Raw genomic sequence first — 19,416 nt, forward strand, 5'->3', positions numbered from 1 at the left:
GGGCTGTACTAGCCAAATCCTAACTTCCCCATTTGTGTTCCGAGGATGGAACCTCTCTGTGCCATAGCTCTGTCACTGGTGAGGTGGGGAAGGTGGCTGTGGTGCCTACCTCGGAGGCTGATGTGAAGATTAAGTGAGATGATGCAGTGAGGTGCTTGACACGGTGCCTGGCCTGCCTGAGCATTCTGCCTCTGCCATTGTCACTATTTAGTTCTCTCGACAGCCCTCTAGATAATTGCTGTTACCCTGTCTTGCAGAGGTTCAGAAAGGTCATGCCTTTCCCAGGTTTTCTTTTCTTTCTTCCTTTCTTTCTTTCTTTTTTTTTTTTTTTGAGACAAAGTCTCACTCTGTCACCAGGCTGGAGTGCAGTGGCACAATCTCGGCTCACTGCAACCTCCACCTCTCAGGTTCAAGTGATTCTCCTGCCTCAGCCTCCTAAGAAGCTGGGACTACAGGTGCACGCCACCATGCCCAGCTAATTTTGGTATTTTTAGTAGAGACGGGGTTTCGCCATGTTGGCCTGGATGGTCCTGATCTCTTGACCTCGTGATCCGCCCACCTTGGGCTCCAAAAGTGCTGGGATTACAGGCGTAAGCCACCGTGCCCAGCCAGGTTTTATTTTCTTCATGATAACTGACTTAACCAGTCCTCACAGCCACGTTGCACTGCAGGTCCTGTTATTCCCATTTTGCAGAGAAGCAGCTTCCATAGGGCTCAGTGCTGGGAATGTGGTGGGTGCAGAAATATTTTCTGCTACTCCAAGAATCTTGCCTTGATTGGAACCATCTGCTGCTGGGCAAACCCCTGGTCTTGCTGCAGGTGTGAGGATCCAGGAGAGGAGTGGGGGCAGGGCCTGATCTGAGCTTGAGGGGCAGGCAGGGTCTTGAGGGATAAGCTGGTAGGGGCAGAGAGGGTTCCATCTGGGGATTAAGAAAGACCAAGGCCAGGCATTGTGTCAGCTCACACCTGAAATCCCAGAACCTTGGGAGGCCGAGACGGGATGATCGCTTGAGCCCAGGATTTTGAGACCAGCCTACGTGACAGAGTGAGACCCTGTCTCAAACAAACACATTAACAAAAATACCGAGGTGAGCACACAGGTCATGAACTGGCCAAGCTCCATCATGGCCACTCTCAAGGCAAAGCGACAGCTCAGCCCTGCCTCTTTCCCTCCATCCACAGACTATGTGCTGCTTTCTAATGATGTCCTTCCCAATACAAGGCAGTCCTTGCCTCTCACTGTCCCCTATTCCTCCTGGATTCCAGCACCTAAGTAGGAGGGGAGTAGGGGAGAAAGTCACACAGCATGGGCCTGGGCCCCTGAGGGCATCTAGGGCTGGACACCCCCCACCAGAGTCCAGGCCAAGACAAGTGCCCGAATCAATACTTTTAGGTCTTACTAGGGCTTTGCAGCGTCAAATCAAATGCTACAGACTGTGACTCTCCTACAGGTTCCTGAGGGGACTACAGAAGACCCATGAGCTAGTGGATGTGCCCTGGCAGGAGGTCACTAGACAAACAGAAAGAGAAGAACTTCAGAAGAGAAAGAACCCCACTGCGACGGCTCGGGTACCAGGAAGGCTGGCACAGCAGCTCAGCAGCACCAAGCAGACTCTGGTTTGGCGCCTCTGCCTCTCTTCCTGATCAGCTGCAGCCAATGTCTACAGGCTGGAGACCTCGTTCCAGAAGGCGGCCAGCACCTGGAACTGCGGGGCTTCCATCGGTAATGCCCAGGATCACTAGCTCCTGGATTGCCCAGGGCTACCCAAGTCTAAGGCCACAGTCTCCAATAGTCACAAACAAGACCATTGACACCTGGAACCTGAGGCTACCATTAGCCACAGCCACCTTCCTCTCGGGCTGTTGACATCTGTAACCACCTGGATCACAGGACATAGGACCCAGAGCCTTGGAGAAGCCCACCCAGGGCTGCCATAAACTAGAACTCTAGGTAACCAGGAGCCAGTGTTTTGGGCCAGAGTCACTGATGTGGAGTCCACCCTTGGACTCACCCTGGACTGAGAAACTTCCTGGAGGGGCTGTGATGGTGCTTGGTGAATGGCTTTTCTTGTGCAGGCTCTGGGTATAGTATACCTTTATTTTATTTTTTTTTTATTTTAATTTTTGTAGTGACAAGTTCTCACCATCATGTTGCTTAGGCTGGTCTCGAACTCCTGGGCTCAAGCAATCCTCCTGCCCCAGCTTCCCCATGTGCTGGGGTTGCAGGTGTGAGCCACCACGCTGGCTATCTTTCTTTATTGACTCTGGTCTATAGCAAAATATCATGGAGACTCTGTACCCCTTGCTTCTCGCCTAGCTGAGTCCTGGGTTCTGGCTGTAAACTTTCCAAAGAGAAAATAGGAGGTGTCATGTGGGTGGATCCCGCACACCCAGCACCCCGAGTGAGGACTGTTCAGCGCGGGAGGGGTACATGGCCTCTAATGTCGTCTCCTCTTTTTCCAGAAAATACTCTGGGAAGTAGGCCAAAGGGTGTCCTGGAGGAGGCTGTATGAATGTTCCAGAGACAGAGCAGAGCATTACTGGGGATGGATCATGGGGCTGGGGCCATCCTAATTGCATCCCCTCCATCCCACTCACCCAAGGGCCAACCTTTCTCCACATTGTTCAGCCTTGAGCTCTACTGTGACCTTGCTGAGATACCCCAGGGAAAATGTGGGAAAGGACTTTTCCTTTTCCGCCTCCCCCAGCCAACAAATAGACATCCTCAGAGCATCAAAAACATGCACAGAAAAAGTTCCAAACTGTTAGCAACAAAAATCTTAGCAGTATCAACAACAAAAAAAATTTGTACATTTAAAATTATTCCCATGGGATGCCTTGGTCTGCTACCCCAAGGGTTTCCATTGCCAAGTTCAAGGGTGCCCAGGGGCTGCTCAGCTGTTCTCTGCCCACCATGGCCATGGCCTCTTCTTATGAGACCTGGCCTCATCTCTGGCCTGCTACTATATGTGAGGAGGGCACAGGTGAGACCTGGAGAAGAAAACCAAACTTGGGGATGGAGGAGTGTTAGAGACTAGGGCCAGGTGGAAAGATAGGAAGCAGAGGATGAGGAATGACAACTGAACAAAAAATGAAAGTCACGCTGGGGATTCTTGCCTTGGGAATCCTTGCGTTTCAGGTAGGATCCTGGCCTAATGGAGCCAGATTCAACAGAGAGTCAGACAATTGCGTATTTCAACAGTAGTAATTACGGGTAATAATAACAGCACCTAGCCTCCCTTATACACTGTAACACTAGTCCCTGGCTGGTGGGAATGTAAATTGGTGTAACTTCTTTGGAAAACAGTCAGGCAACTCCTCAAAATGTTAAAAATAGAGTTACTGTGTGACCCCGAAATTGCATTCCTGGGTATTTACCCAAGGAAACTGAAACATATGTCCATGCAAGAACTTCCACAGGAAAATTCATAGCAGTATTATTCGTTATAAGGAAAAGATGGAAACAACCCAAATGTCCGTCCACTGGTGAATGGATAAACAAATTGTGATATGTCAATACTGTTGAATATCATTTGACCATAAAAAGGAATGAAGCAGGACTGGGCATGGTGGTTCATGCCTATAATCCCAACACTTTGGGATGCTGAGGCGGGTCGATCAACTGATGTCGGGAATTCAAGACCAGCCTGGCTAATATGAAGAAACCCTGTCTCTACTAAAAATACAAAATTAGCCAGGCGTGGTGGCACATGCCTGTAATCCCAGCTACTCGGGAGGCTGAGGCAGGAGAATCACTTGAACCCAAGAGATGGAGGTTGTGGCGAGCGGAGATCACGCTATTGTACTCCAGTCTGGGCAACAAGAGCAAGACTCCATCTCAAAAAAAAAAAAAAAAAAAAAGAAGTACTGACACATGGCTGCTTGCAGTGGCTCACACTTGTAATCCCAGCACTATGGGAGGCTGAGGTGAGTGAATCACTTGAGCTAAGGAGTTGGAGACCAGCCTGGCCAATGTGACAAAAACCCGCCTCTACTAAAAACACAAAAAAATAGCCAGGCATGGTGTCATGTGCCTGTGGTCCCAGCTACTTAGGATGCTGAGGTGGGAGGATGGCTTGAGCCCAGGGGACAGAGGTTGCAGTGAGTCAAGATCATGCCACTGCACTCCAGCCTGGGTGACAGAGCAAGACGCAGTCTTAAAAAAAAAAAAAGAAGTACTGATATTGACACACACACAACATAAATGGGCCTCGAGAACATAATGCTAAGTGAAAGAAGCCAGACACAAAACACTACGTATTGTGTGATTCCATTTATATGAAATGTCCGGAAAAGAAAAATCCGTTGACACAGAAAACAGATTAGTGGTCGCCTAGGACCAGGGGCAGGAGGGAATGGGAGTGATTGCTAATAGGTATGGGATTGGGGAGGAGGTAATGAAAAATGTTCTGGAATTAGTGGTGATGGTTGCACAACTCTGTGAATATACACTGAGTATATATAACCCACTGAATTGTATATTTTAATAAGGTGAACTTTATGTGAATTGTATCTCAATAGAGCTGTTATTTAGAAATTGCATTAGGCAGGTTGATTGCTGTCTCATTTCATTCTTACAGTGACCCCACATGGATTAAGGAAATACACAGTGGGTCATAGACTCTCCAGTCAAACTATAGGGGTACAACCTCAGCTCATTCCCTTCTAGTTCAGGGACCTTGGACAAGTCACCCGACCTCCATGAGTCTCAGAGTCCTCATCTGTAGAATGGACACAAGGATCTGCATCTTATCCACACAGCACTGTGGCTGGGGCACAGGGAGTGCACAGGCATCGGTACTGTTAGGAACTCAATAGTAATACAATTTCATCACCTCCTTCCCACCTCCCATCCTTTTCTTTCTCTTTCTTTCTTCTTTTGAGACAGAGTCTTGCTGTCTCGCCCAGGTTGGAGTGCAGTCGGGTAATTTCAGCTCATTGCAGCCTCTACCTCCCGGGTTCAAGCGATTCTCCTGTCTCAGCCTCCCGAGTAGGTGGAACTACAGGCGTGCAGTTCCAACTAATACACCCAATTAATTTTGTATTTCTAATAGAGATTGGGTTTCGCCATGTTGGCCAGGCTGGTCTTGAACTCCTGACCTCAGGTGATCCTCCTGCCTCGGCCTCCCAAAGTGCTGGGATTACAGGCATGAGCCACCTCGCCTAGCCCAGTACATTTAAATAACAGCAAGAGGGCCAATGCGGCCGGAGCTGGGGCAGCCGGGGTGAAGGATACAAGGTAAGACCCATGAGAAAGGCAGGGGCCTGTTACATAGAGCAAGCAGGTCTGCATGAGGGACTTGATTTTTGTATTCAGTGCAGTAGGTAGCATAGGAAAGTTCTCTAGCCTTCCGATGCGAAAGAAGCTAAAGAGAACCGCAGAATCCCAAGAAATAGGTCTAGTCTGATGTCTCTTCGTGCTTAAGGCAATTGAGTGAGGATGGAGTCACTTGCGACACATTTTCTGGTTCCCCCCACGATGTTGGCTGCCTTGTCCTATCTCTGGGATATATGGAGCAAGATTTTTTTTTTTTTTTTTTTTTTGAGACGGAGTCTCACTCTGTCGCCCAGGCTGGAGTGCAATGACGCGATTTCGGCTCATTGCAACTTCCACCTCCCAGGTTTAAGTGATTCTCCCTGCCTCAGCCTCTGGAGTAGCTGGGATTATAGGTGCCTGCCACTGTGCCCAGCTAATTTTTGTATTTTTAGTAGAGATGGAGGTTTGCCATGTTGGCCAGGCTGGTCTTAAACTCCTGACCTCAGGTGATCTGCCCACCTTGGCCTCCCAAAGTGCTGGGATTACAGGTGTGAGCCATGGCACCCAGCCGCAAGATCTTTACCATTGGGATTCCTTCTGGTGCCTGGTGTGGACCCAGTGAGGCGAGCAGCCTCCTTACCTTCCTGGATGCTGCCTGGAAGCATCTTCCTTCTGGGAAGGCCGGGTGGTACACATGAGTTTAGGTGTTCTTTTTCCCTTGCTTTAGGTCAAGCCCAGTCTTCTGCTGTAAACTGATTGTGCAGAAATGAAGGCTTATAGATGCCTTCTTGTGCTAACCTTGTCAGAAATAGATGAGGGGATGTCTGACGGGGAGGGTGCAAGGTGCTGAAACTTACTTTCTCTATAAGATGAGATGTTCAGAGTAATCCAGTTAAAATGTAGAAAAAGGAATTGTGCGCGTGTGTGTGTGTGTGTGTGTGTAAGATAGAGAGAGAAAATACTATGGCAGGAAGTTTTCACTTGGCCAAGTTTTAACAACAAACAAGGAGCAGTTTGTGGTCAAGCAGTCAGTCCAGGGGGAAAAACAAACAGGCAGAGTCAGGGCTTGGGCGGGGGGTTGCTGAGAAAGCCAGGAATGAGTTCACCATGCTGCTTCTGGGGTGAGGAAGACATACAAAACATTCAGATCTTTAATCTGGTTGCCCACAGATACCGTGAGTAGCCAACCCAATAGTCAGTTTCCTCTTCTTCCCGATAGAGAGAGCCCTGGTTTTGATCAGATACCCGTTCTCCCTTAGGGAAGGGATCTCCATCCCCAGCTCAGGGGTAAATCATGACTCACCTAAGCCAGGTGTGGTTATTCCTTTTTCTTTTTCAGAGGCTAATTTGCACAGGAGCAGGTGATGCAGTGCTAGTCAATGACAGCTGAAGGGAAGTTCTGCCTGGGGCTGTAGAAAAGGTCTCCTCTCTTAAAAAAAAGGATTCCAGAAGGGGCCGGGTACAGTGGCTCATGCCTGTAATCTCATCACTTTGGGAGGCTGAGGCAGGTGGATCATGAGGTCAGAAGTTCGAGACCAGCCTGGCCAACATGGTGAAACCCCGTCTCTACTAAAGATACAAAAAATTAGCTGGTCATGGTGTTGTGTGCCTGTAATCCCAGCTACTTGGGAGGCTGAGGCAGGAGAATTGCTTGAACCTGGGAGGCGGAGGTTGCAGTGAGTCAAGATCATGCCGCAGTACTCCAGCCTAGGCAACAGGGTGAGACTCCATCTCAAAAAAAAAAAAAAAAGATGCAAGAAGAAACTGTTCCTCTTATACTTCAGTTATTACAGGAATGGTCTGCAGTCCCCAGATGTGTGGCAGCCCCCTTGGCACCATGAGCTGACCTGGCAGGCACTTGGAGGGTGGGTCAAGCAGAAAGACAGACAGAGCCCCTGAATTGACCAATCCAAAGCTTCATTACCTCTGGCCTTCTTATGTGAAATAAGTTTTTCTTCTTATTTCGGGTAGGGCTTCCAGGTACTCATATCCTGATTGATGCTGTCTCTCTTACTGGAAAATAATTGGAAGGTAAGAACCATGGCTTTCGCCTCTCTGAATTCCAGTAGTCTACATCAAATCTGGCTTATTATGGGTGCTCAACAGGTGGGTGGATGTATGGGTGGGTGGGTACGTGGGTGGTAGGTGGCTGGCTGACTGGATGGATGGACATATGGTGGGATGGGTGGCTGGATGGATGGGGGTGGGTGGGCGGGTGGATGGATGGATGGATGGCTAGCTAGCTGGCTGCCTGCGTGGATGGATAGGTGGGTGGGAGGATGTGTGGGTGAGGGGGTGGGTAGATGGATAAATGAATGTGTGGATGGAGCTCACCGTCTCTCTTATCCCAGCATCTGCTCTTCTAGTTCTCATTGTATTCTCAATTTGGGTTAAAGTGGACTGAAGAGGCATAGAGTTACAAACTCAGGAGACTTGTGTGAAGCTTTCACATGAACAGGCCTGTGCTCTACTTGGAGTTGACAGGAAACTTGGACTTTCCCAACAAAGACCTCAGAAACAGTGTCCTTGCCAGGGGTTTCCCTCAGATCTCTGCTTCTCCGTGGAAGATGAGGCACTCCCATCTCTTTGGGGCCTCCCGGGTCTCTGCCTTCCAACACACAAAGCAGGAGCTATCCATCCCCACTGTAAAGAAACCACTTGTGGGATCTTTGAGCAGGTCTCCACTTGTTCCAGAGCCTCAGTTTCTACACTGAATAAAGGAGAACAGCAGTGTCCCTAGTGAGATGACCTTCTTCTTTTTTTTTTTCCTTTGAGATGGAGTTTCGCTCTGTTGCCCAGACTGTAGTATAGTGGCACCATCTCAGTTCACTGCAACCTACGCCTCCTGGGTTCAAGGGATTCTCCCTGCCTCCACCTCCTGAGTAGCCAGGATTACAGGCACCTGCCACCACTCCTGGCTAATTTTTTTTTTTTTTTTTTGAGATGGAGTCTTGCTCTATCACGAGGCTGGATTGCAGTGTCGAAATCTCGGCTCACTGCAACTCTGCCTCCCCGGTTCAAGTGATTCTCCTGCCTCAGCCTCCCAAGTAGCTGGGATTACAGGCATGTGCCATTACACAAAGCTGATTTTTGTATTTTTAGTAGAGACGGGGTTTCATCATGTTGACCAGAATGGTCTCGACCTCTTGACCTCATGATCCACCCACCTTGGCCTCCCGAAGTGCTGGGATTACAGACAGGAGTCACCACGCTGGGCCGAGATGACCTTCTTAGACAGCTGCATCACAGAATTTATAGTCTGCTTTAAAGATTGTGCTTGAAATAACTCACTTCCAGCAAGAGTGGGCAGCAGCAAAAAGACTCCAATTCATCCTTCAGCCGAGTCATAAGTTGTTCCCTTTTGCACATGTCACACATGAAGAAGAGAGCAAGCCCTGGTGCAGGATGGCATCTGTGACTATGAAAGAGAAGAAAATCTAGGGCCGTAATAGGGATTGATCCATGTCCTTGACCTTTTGAGCAATGAGCACCGACAGCTAAGCCATCATCCCCAACAGCCCAGTGTACATCATATGGTATAGCCTTGCAGCCGGGACAGCTCCATGGAAGACAAATAGCCAAGTCATTCATCAGTTGCTTTACCCTCCAGTCCCTGTACTCTGTGCGTGTATGTGTGTGTGTGTGTGTGTGTGCGTGTGTTGGGGGATGGGGTAAGGGGATTGTGTGCCTGTGTGTGCCCAGCCCTGCAGACCAGGGTCCTCAAAGGGACCTGCCCCAGTGTGAAGGAAAGACCCCGCCCAGCAATGACGGAGTGACCAGGACATCTTTCCACAGCATCTGGGAGGAATGGGCAGGGCCGGATATGGGCTGCCGACCTTCTCCCTTCCTCCTGGAGAGGAAGCTCCTCCTGCGCCACCTTTGTGCTGACCGCTGGGTGGTTACGAATGTGTTCCCTGCCTGTCGTTCTCTTCCTGAGCAGTGAGGAGCAGCTCTCTTGGCCCAGCCCACCCCCACTCCAGAGAACCAGCCCATGAAGGAGCTCTGTGTCCTGGCTTCTGACCAGGCTGACGGGTGGGGTGGGAGGCAAGGACCAGAGGCCAGGTCAAGGTCTTCACCCAGCTTCTTCTGGAGCATGGCTCCCTCACCTCTCCCACAAAAAACAGTCACAAGGTTGGAAAGGACTTCCCTGAACTAACAGGACAGCGTCTGCAAAAGTCCTGAACCCTGGCCAGCAGATGGGTGATGAGCATGTCTAGGCCAGGAAGGTGGGGAATAAATTTTATTTTTAAAATTAAATCAAATTAATTTAAGAGACATGATCTTGCTCTATCACCCAGGCTTGAGTGCAGTGGCAATATCATATCTTACTGCAGCCTTCAACTCCTGCACTCAAGCCATCATCCTCCTGCCTCAGCCTCCTGAGTAGCTAAGACTACGGTGCATGCCACCATGCCTGGCTAATTTAATTTTATTTAATATAACACTCCTACGCTATGTATCATGTGCCCTTTATAATTATGAACTGATATTATATAAGCCTCATAACAACCCTAGGAGAAAGGTGCTCTAATTATGCCCACTTTATATAGGAGGAGGTTGAGGCACAGAGAGGTTAAGCAACCTACCTAAGATCGTCCATCTAGTGAGCAGCACAGCCCAGATCTGCATTCAGGCTGCAGAGTTGCGGCTATTACCTAATATGCAACGCCGCCTCCCAAAGGCACAAAAATGAAAGCATTGCTTGAACGCCATGTGTGTGCCAGGCACTGTCACAGGGTTCTGCCTGGAGCCCACTAATCAGGTACTCTCAAATACATGGTTTCATTTATTCCTCACAAAAAGCTCATAAGGAAATTGAAGGTCAGAAGAGTCAATTAAGTTTCATGAGGATGCACAGCCAGTCACCGGCCCGGGTCTCTCTGATGGCAAGACAAGATGGCTTTCCACTCCACCAGGAATACGTATCCCAGGAGTAGCTGCCAATGAAGGAGAGGGGCTTAGATCATGCAAGTAGCCTGCCGAGGTCAACAGACAGCAGGGGGCTGCGCCAGGATTCAAACATGGACCTTTCTGATGCCTCTATGAGCCACTGCCAAGGATGGGGGCTCTTCTAGGCCCTTCTGTCCTCAGGACTGCAGTTCCCCAGGCAGGACTTCCCTTGGAGGAAGAAGTGGAAATTTCATGCTTTGGACCCACCTGGTAAAGAGGGGTTGACCATGGCAGTGAGTACTTGGGGCACCTGGGGCCAGCTGACCATTGTGCTTCAGGCACAGGTGTGGGGCTCGGTGGAGAGGACTGCTGGTCCTCTGCTTTTGTCTGAGCAGCCCCTCTTTCCCTCCAGCCCCACCTCTTGGCATAAACAAGGCTTTGGAGATCTGCAGTGCAATTCAGCTCCCTTAATTTAATTTTTAAAAAAGAGCTCACACTTGTAGCTCCAGCACTTTGGGAGGATTAGGTGGGAGGATCGCTTGAGCCCAGGAGTTCAATACCAGCCTGGGCAACATAGTAAAACCTCCATTTCTACACACACACATACACACACACACACACACAAACACTAGGTGGGCCTGGTGGTGCGTGCCTGTGGTCCCAGCTACTTGGGAGGGTGAGGTGGGAGGATCACTTGAGCCCAGGAGTTTGAGGTTGCAGTGAGCCATGATCGAGCCACTGCACTCCAGCTTGGGAGATGGAGTGAGACTCTGTCTTAAAAAAAAAAAAAAAAAGATAAAGATTGCCTCTCAGAGTGTGTGCTATTTTCTTAAAAACAGGGGCAGACAAAAAGGCCCCACCAACTTCTATTTTGCCCTGGGCCCCTTAACCACAACCCCATTTGGGAATGGGGGGTAGGGGAGTTCAGTCTCGGCACGGTGGGAGAGCAGGCTGGGGGCCAGCCCAGCCTGGGTTACCGACCCCCTAATCCCCCACCAGTGGAATGCGCTTGATTCCAGGAGGCTAAAGTTTGGAGGGTGGGTGAGCTGCAGAGGCTGCTATGGCCCTGCTGTTTGACGGTTCATGATGGATGAGCCCCCAATCCTCCGGTCTCTGTGTCCCCCTCCTCCCACACCCCGTCACTCTGTGAGGTCTGGCTTGTGCAAGGAAGCCTGTCAGTGTCAGGACACGTTGGCCCCATGGCCTGCAGCGGGAAGGGGCCTCTGAGATGCCTGCCGTCTGGCCCTCTCCTCAAGAGGGCTCCTCTCACTCTGTGCCTCAGGGTCCTGGGAGCTTCCCTTTCAAAGCTGCAAAATGATCACCATTAATGCAGCTTGTCTCCTGGAGGTGCTGAAAATAGGGTAAGGGAGGGAGGGCCCCTGACTGCCTGGCCTCGGAGAACCTGCACTGGGCTGGCTTATTTGGGGTTGGGTGTGGGAAAGGGAAGGGCACAGGCTAGCTTGGTGGATGTTGGGGAGGCATTTGCCCGAGGGGGTGGGAGCTATTAGGACCACCCTTGGGACTGCTGTAAGCTCAGCTATGGACTTCTGCAGAGATGTGGCTGCTGCCTGACTCCCAATGAAAGAACCATCTTGAAGCCTGACATGCCAGGAGCAGGGGGAGATGGGCCACATCCCCAGGGTCAGCACCTGCACCTTCTGGAGAGTGAGTGCCGCCTAGGGGCCTCCGTGCCTCACTCTGGCCCTAACCCTAAAGCCCCATTCCCCTCCAACAGAAAGCTCACCTGGACTGCCCTCACATCCCACTCTGAGATCCACTCTTTGGATCTGAGGACCTCAGAGGAGCCCAAATGGAGGAGCTATTCAGTCTGGAAAACTGGGGACCCACTTTGTACAGCAGCATGTGCAGGCCCTGAGCTGTCAGGCTGGGAGAGGTGAGGCTGGTAGAAGAAGTACCATCCAAGGCAGCTCTGCCCTCCAGGAGCCTGTAGTCTCATTAGAGGCCGAAGGTTACAATCCAGACCAGCCCTGAACCATAGAAATGCAGCAGAGCCTCACTCTGTCACCCAGGCTGGAGTGCAGTGGCACAAACATGTCTCACTGGAGCCTCCAACTCCTGGGCTCCCAAGTAACTGGGACCACAGGTATGCACCACCACACCTAGCTAATTTTTCAATTTTTTTTTGGTAGAGATGAGGTCTCACTATGTTGCCCAGGCTGGTCTTGAACTCCTGGGCTCAAGCAGTCCTCCTACATTCCCCTCCCAAAGTGCTGGGATTGCAGGAGTGAGCCACTGTGCCTGGCAAGATGCAGATATTTAATATGAGCCACATAGTTAATTTTAAATTTCTAGATGGCATATTTAAAATAGAAACAGGAGCAGGTGAAATTAAGCTTAATATATTTTATTTAATCCAATACAGATGAAAAATATTGTTTCAAACATAAACATAAACATTAAGCATATTAATATTTAACCTTTTTCGGTCCTGTCTTTGAAAGCCAGACAGTGTTATGCTTTACAGTGACACCTCATCTTGATTTGAACTGGTCACGTTTCAAGTACTCAGGAGCTGCATGTGGCTAACAGCTAGTGTATTGGATGGCACAGCTCTAGACAATGTGGCTTGGGTCATGGCAATTGCACCTTTATTTCTGTTTAACTTTTTTTTTTAGTTTATAAATTTTTTTATTTTATTATTATTGTAGGAATCTATATATTTTTTCCTTTCTCAGTTCTCTTTTTTTTTTTTAATTGCATTTTAGGTTTTGGGGTACATGTGAAGAACATGCAAGATTGTTGCATAGGTACACACGTGGCAGTGTGATTTGCTGCCTTCCTCCCCTTCACCTATATCTGGCATTTCTCCCCATGCTATCTCTCCCCAACTCCCCACCCCCCGCTGTCCCCCCTCCATTTCCCCCCAACAGACCCCAGTGTGTGGTGCTCCCCTCCCTGTGTCCATCATTCTCAGCAAACTGACACAAGAACAGAAAATCAAACACCGCATGTTGTCACTCATAGGCGGGTGTTGAACAATGAGAACACATTAACTTTTATTTTAAGATCGAGGTACACATGCAGGTTTGTTATATACGTAGACTTGTGTCAGGTGTTATGCCTAGTATTTATCATTTTTCCTGATCCTCTCCTTCCTCTTCCCACCCAGTGCCTTCCTTTCAACAGAAGAAAATTCCAGATGGAATGACTAAGGTACAGTGGGCTTGAGGGCATGGAGAAGCAGGTGGAACTTCCTCCTTGGAGAATTTCAGTCTGGGCTGAGCTGCTCCTTCTTTTGGCAGGCTGAAGGCAATCTAGCTGAGAGGATGGCTCCTGAGCTCTGGTCCTGAGCCTGGGGGTCTGGAATGTCTCTGTCTGCAGGGCTTACTTGCTGCTGTGTGTGTCACCTGAGAGGCAGTGTAGAGTAGAAAGCTGGGCACAGGATGGGAGTCAGGACATGCAGGTTCCAGCTGGTCTTTGAATTCTGTGCAATTGGGCTGATCACATCCCTGCTCTGGGCCTCTACTTCCCTCTGGGCAAGTGAGCAGGAAGGCAATTACTCCACACCCCCATCTCCCACTCTCCACCTGAAACCCCAAGGACTCATTGAGTGGCAGGAATCAGTTGGGATCGGGATGACACAGGGTCTCTTGCATGCTCAGGTCAAGCCCTGTGGGGCTGTAGAATAGAGGACTTCTGGGTTGGCACTCTTTGCCACCCGCCAAAAACAACCTCCACGTCCACACTGGCCTGCTGCAGCTGGAGTCAATTCATCGATGTTTATTATTTATTTAGTTAGTTAATTAATTTATTTTTTGAGACAGACTCTCGGTCTGTCGCCAGACTGGAGTGCAGTGGCACAATCTTGGCTCACTGCAAACTGCGCCTCCCAGGTTCAAGCAATTCTCCTGCCTCAGCCTCCTGAGTAGCTGGGGCTACAGGCGTGGGCCACCATGCCCAGCTAATTTTTTGTTTTGTTTTGTTTTTGAGACAGAGTCTCACTCTGTCGCCAGGCGCCAGGCTGGAGTGCAGTGGCACAATCTCGGCTCACTGCAACCTCCGCTTCCCGGGTTCAAGCAATTCTCCTGCCTCAGCCTCCCGAGTAGCTGGGACTACAGGTGCACGCCACCACGCCCAGCTAATTTTTTTTGTATTTTTAGTAGAGATGGGGTTTCACCATGTTGGTCAGGATGGTCTCGATCTCTTGACCTCGTGCTCTGCCTGCCTCGGCCTCCCAAAGTGCTGGGATTACAGGCTTGGGCCACCGTGCCTGGCCTTGTTTTGTATTTTAAAAGAGACGGGGTTTCACCATGTTGGCCAGGATGGTCTTGAACTCCTGACCTCATGATCCGCATCGATGTTTATTCAGCCCTTCAGTGCGCCAGATCCTCCAAGTGCTACTGTTCCAGTGGCTCTCACAGTGGGGCAAGGCATCCTAACCACACATGGAAATGGAGTCATTCCTGAAGATGTCCTCTTAGCCATCACCTGTCTCGTCTGGGGTAGTTGAGCAGATTCATGGAAAGACGTAAGCACCTCTTTGTCCTCAAGAAGCGTATGATCCAACCTGGAGACTGATTACATGTGGAAAGTCAACACACCAGCGAGGTGAACGCCGAGAACAATCAAGGCAAGAGGGTGGAAAGGCTGCCACAGGCTGGGTGGTCAGGAAGGCTGCTGGAGGAGGAGCTGGGATCTAAGCCAGCTTGGAGGAGGGGACAGATCACTTTAGGGAGACCGCAAAGGCCCACAGGTGTGAAAACACACAGCGTATTAGAGCACCCAGAGTAGGATCCATGACTTGACCCCACGGTCAGCTCAGGCAGGGCAGGGAAGCAGAGGCTCCGAGTTTGGGAGGTAGAGGTGGGTTGGTCTGCGGAAGACAGAATTCCAAGCTAAGGAAGCAGAAGCAGGGAGCCACTGAATGTTCCTGAGCAGGAGCATGACAAGCATATGGTGGTGTGGAGGCAGGTGAATGTGAAGGCAGGATGCTTGCAGAGGAAGGTGGGTGCGGAGGGAAATGGTCAGGAGCTCCGGTGACAATCGCTGTGACAATAACACTCAAAATGAAAAGTGCTTTCATGCCCCTTCTCATTTAATTCTCTTTCAACTCAGTGAAGTACATAGAATGGGCAGTATTGCTTCCATCTTAAAGAAAAAGAAAATGAGTTTCAGAGGAACTAATTGATTTGTCCAAAGAAAGCAGCTTGGAGAATCCGACTCAGGCTCTGTGTCTGAAAATACTGAACTCTTTCTCCTATCCCACGTCCTAATGGTCCAGGAAAATGGGGTCCCAAAAGGAGACGGAGATAACCGAAGAAGGCTCCCCGGAGGGGTGAAGTACCTTCAGAGGAGAGTAGAACTCAGATGATCCCAGCATCCCTCAGAAGTCTTCACACTTCAATACTGACCTGGTGCGTCTGATCAGACTGGTGCTTACATGCCGAAGCTGGAAGTCAGCGAGGCCTAAATTTAGGTCTCAACTGGCCACCTGCCTGCAGCATAGCCTAAGATGCTTCACGTAAACCTACTGAGCCTCAGTGTTCTCATCTGTAAATTAAGATAGCTGGGCGCCGTGAATCACTCCTGTAATCCCAGCACTTTGGGAGGCCGAGGATCACCTGACGTCAGGAATTCAAGACCAGTCTGGCCAAGATGGTGAAACCCCGTCTCAACTAAAAATATAAAATTAGCCAGGACATGGTGGCGCACCCCTGTAGTCCCAGCTACTTGGGAGGCTGAGGCAGGAGAATCGCTTCAACCTGGGAGGCAGAGGTTGCAATGAGCCAAGATCATGCCACTACACTACAGCCTGGGTGACAGAGCGAGACTCCATCTCAAAATAAATAAAATAAATAAATATAAATTAAGATACCTGGATAGGAGGGGCTCATAAGGAACGAATGAGATCATTATTAGTGAGAGTCCAGAGAGACTGATTTCGCAGCCAGCCCCTCAAGTCTAAACTGAGCCACCCCACCGCTTGATGTGACACACAAGCCTGTTCCTCCCCAACAACTGCCCAAGAGACCACCACTCTCCTCATGTAGCTTCCCCCAGCCACACACCACCCCTGCCTTCCTCAGACCTCCTCTCCTGCCCTCCCAAGGATGTGCACACCTACACCCTGTTCTGTGTGGCCTCGAAGAACAGCGGGTACGGAAGGCATTTCTCCAGTCTGGGAGGGTTCCTAGAAACGCTCCTGAGCCCTGTGAATACCTAATGACCATGGGAATCATTTAGCAAGAGAAAAAGCCAGACCTTTGCCCTGGCCTGGCTCACAGGTGATGGGGTTAATCGGGAATTCTCTTTCCCTCCTCAGGGCTCCTGGTAGGGGTCCAGCTCCCCATGACCTGGGGACACATTAGTCAGTGATAAGTGGGGCTTTCCAGCCCCTTTTATCCTGTTTACAATACACTGGCTTTCCTGAGACAAAACCTTCCTCCCCTGCCTTGCTCCTGGCTGTTATGGCTACATGAGACAATTTGCTGATGGACTCTCCAGGGAGGGCAACTTCCTTGGAGTCCCTTTCCCACCTCCTGCAGCACCAGGGGCAACATCCCCTCCACCTGGTGGGTCCTGGAGGGGGCCACAGAAGCTTGTTTCTCTCATTGCAGCCTCTGAATTCACCTGTCTGTCTGCTCAGCTTTAACCCAAGGGGATGAGAAGAAATCCAGAGGTGACAAGATGATGTTTCTCTGGCTTTGGGGTGGGGATGACTGGGGTCATTGTTGCTGTCCAAAGTGGAAGCCATCAGAGGTGTCCTGTTTATCTGTGTGACTGGGCCCTCTTTGGGTCACAAAGGCCAGATGACACAGCAGCTACCTGAAGGGTGGTTTATGACTGCAGCCTGGCCCTAGTCCCCTTCTGCCACCAGCAAGCTTGGTCAGCTTGGGCAGGTGACTTAATTTCTCTGAAGTTCAGTGTCCATGTCTAGAAAACTGGCGTGGTGATGCCTGTGCTGCCTCCCATGAGGCGGATCGGGGCACAGGACGAGCGACGGTTCCGGTGCTAAAGAGGAGGCACTGCGTTTGGCGCTCTGCACTGATTCCAGGTGACAGCTCTTCCACCAAGAATGGCTCCACCGCTGTGGGCGGTTTTTAATTGCCTAAAAGTCGACTTCCAAATAATTCTAGGTTTCTGAAATGCCAACCAGGTAGGACACTTAGGAGAATGAGTTAATGAAATGGAGTTCATTTCCAGGCAACAGGAAGTTCGTAAACACCTACCTCACCCCAAGCACTGAGCTGGATACCGGGGAAATGCAGAGATGCAAGACACATATTCTGCCCTCGGGCTGGTGGATGGAGAATTGGGACCCCTGTGACAGGTTCTGAGAAGGAGCACCAGTGCTAAGAAAGCATGGGTAGGGGTTCTAGCCCAGCCTAAGGGTTGGGGCCACACGCCGAGGAAGGTGAATTCAGAGTGGGACCTGAAGAATGAATGGGAGTAGCTTAGGCCTGAGATGGAGGGAAGGGTATTTGAAGCACAGGGAACAGTGCATGCAAAGGCTGGAAGACACAAAGGCCTTGCAAGGAAAGCAGCAATTATTCTAGTTAGGATGGGGGAATGACCAGGGATGAGGCCAGTACGGAGGGCTCTGTCTGCCAAGATGACGATATTACTGTGTTCTCTAGACACCAGGGTGCCATCAAAAGGCTTAGCATGGCAAGGCACCAACTCTGTGTTTAATTTTTAATTTTTTTATTTTTATTTATTTTGATAGATTCTCACTCTGTTGCCCAGGCTGGAGTGCAGTGGTGTGATCTCGGCTCACTGCAGCCTCTGCCTCCTGGGTTCAAGCAATTCTCCTGACTCAGCATCCTGAGTAGCTGGGATTATAAACATGTGCCACCACCCCTGGCTAATTTTTGTATTTTTAGTAGTGATGGGGTTTCACCATGTTGGCCAGACTGGTCTTGAACTCCTGACTTCAGGTGATCCGCCCGCCTTGGCCTCCCAAAGTGCTGGGATTACAGGTATGAGCCACCATGCCCAGCCTACTCTGTGTTTTAGAAAGATCTTTTGGGGAACTTTGAAGAGGATGATCGAAAGTGGAGGGGTTGGCTGAGGAATGATGAGGGCATTTCATAGTTTAGTAGGGGAAGCGGGGCATATACACAGCTGGCACCAACTGTGCAAGGTGGCATGTGAGCATTGGCACAGGTGGGACACACAGTAGCGGGGAAGGGGGCCCAGGAGGAAAAAGTATTGGAAGGTGCACTGAGAAGGAGAGTGACCAAGCCAGGGGAGTAGAGGACCCACTAATAGTTTAAGAGAAGGGATAACAGAATTATTCTATTACAGCCGGGTGTGGTGGCTCATGCCTGTAATCCCAGCACTTTGGGAGGCTGAGGTGAGTGGATCACCTGAGGTCAGGAGGTTGAGACCAGCTTGGCCAACATGCTGAAACCCCATCTCTACTAAAAATACAAAAAGTAGTGGACATGATGGCACATGTCTGTAATCCCAGCTACTTGTGAGGCTGAGGCAGGAGAATCACTTGAACCCAGGAGGCGGAGGCTGCAGTGAACCGAGGTCATACCATTGTACTCTAGTCTGGGCAAGAAGAGCAAAACTCTGTCTCAAAAGAAAAAGAAAGAAAAAAAGGATTATTCTATTTTATCTGGTTGAGATGGCCAGAGAGACACAACAAATTAATACAGTTCCAGAGATAAGAATTAAGCTTCATCGGGCCGGGCGCGGTGGCTCACGCCTATAATCCCAGCACTTTGGGAGGCTGAGACGGGTGGATCACGAGGTCAAGAGATCGAGACCATCCTGGTCAACATGGTGAAACCCCATCTCTACTAAAAATACAAAAATTAGCTGGGCATGGTGGTGCACGCCTGTAGTCCCAGCTGTAAGGTTGGCCGCGTCGTGGAGAGTTCGGACACGCCTCCTCCCCTCGCCGGGAGCTCAGACACGCCTCCTCCCCCCGCCGGGAGCCCGGGGGAAAAAAAGCCCCATCAGGACTTACCTGATACCATCCAGGCCCCACTCCCTTCCATCCGGGTCCCACTCCCCTCCATTTTGTCCCACCCACCTTGGCCACAGCCAATCGGATGCCTCCACTCCCTATAAAACCCCGTGCCTGAGAGGAGTCCGGGCGACTTCTCCGGCCCTTCCTGTCCGGACTGCAGAACCTCGTCCGGGAGCCTGAATAAATTCCCTTGCATTGGATTATTTTCGTGCTGGCCTCAGTTTCTCCGTTTCGTCTTCGGCGAAAACAGACCTTACACCAGCTACTCGGGAGGCTGAGGCAGGAGAATTGCCTGAACCCAGGAGACAGAGGTTGCGGTGAGCCG

The 19,416-nt window shown here is 50.3% G+C and overlaps 1 long non-coding RNA gene across 1 annotated transcript; it reads right to left on the bottom strand.

Moving 5' to 3' along the window:
- Positions 1-13,216: 13,216 nt before the first annotated feature.
- On the bottom strand, positions 13,217-16,853 carry LOC135271649 (uncharacterized). The gene is made up of 3 exons (XR_010339769.1): positions 15,984-16,853; positions 15,520-15,658; positions 13,217-13,638 (listed from the first exon to the last, which is right to left on the bottom strand). It is a non-coding gene; the product is annotated as an uncharacterized LOC135271649 (long non-coding RNA).
- Between the last annotated feature and the right edge of the window lie 2,563 nt (positions 16,854-19,416).

Source organism: Aotus nancymaae, unplaced genomic scaffold (genome assembly GCF_030222135.1).
Source record: "Aotus nancymaae isolate 86718 unplaced genomic scaffold, 86718_ANA_hifiasm-v0.15.2.pri h1tg000089l, whole genome shotgun sequence".
Classification (NCBI taxonomy): domain Eukaryota; kingdom Metazoa; phylum Chordata; class Mammalia; order Primates; family Aotidae; genus Aotus; species Aotus nancymaae.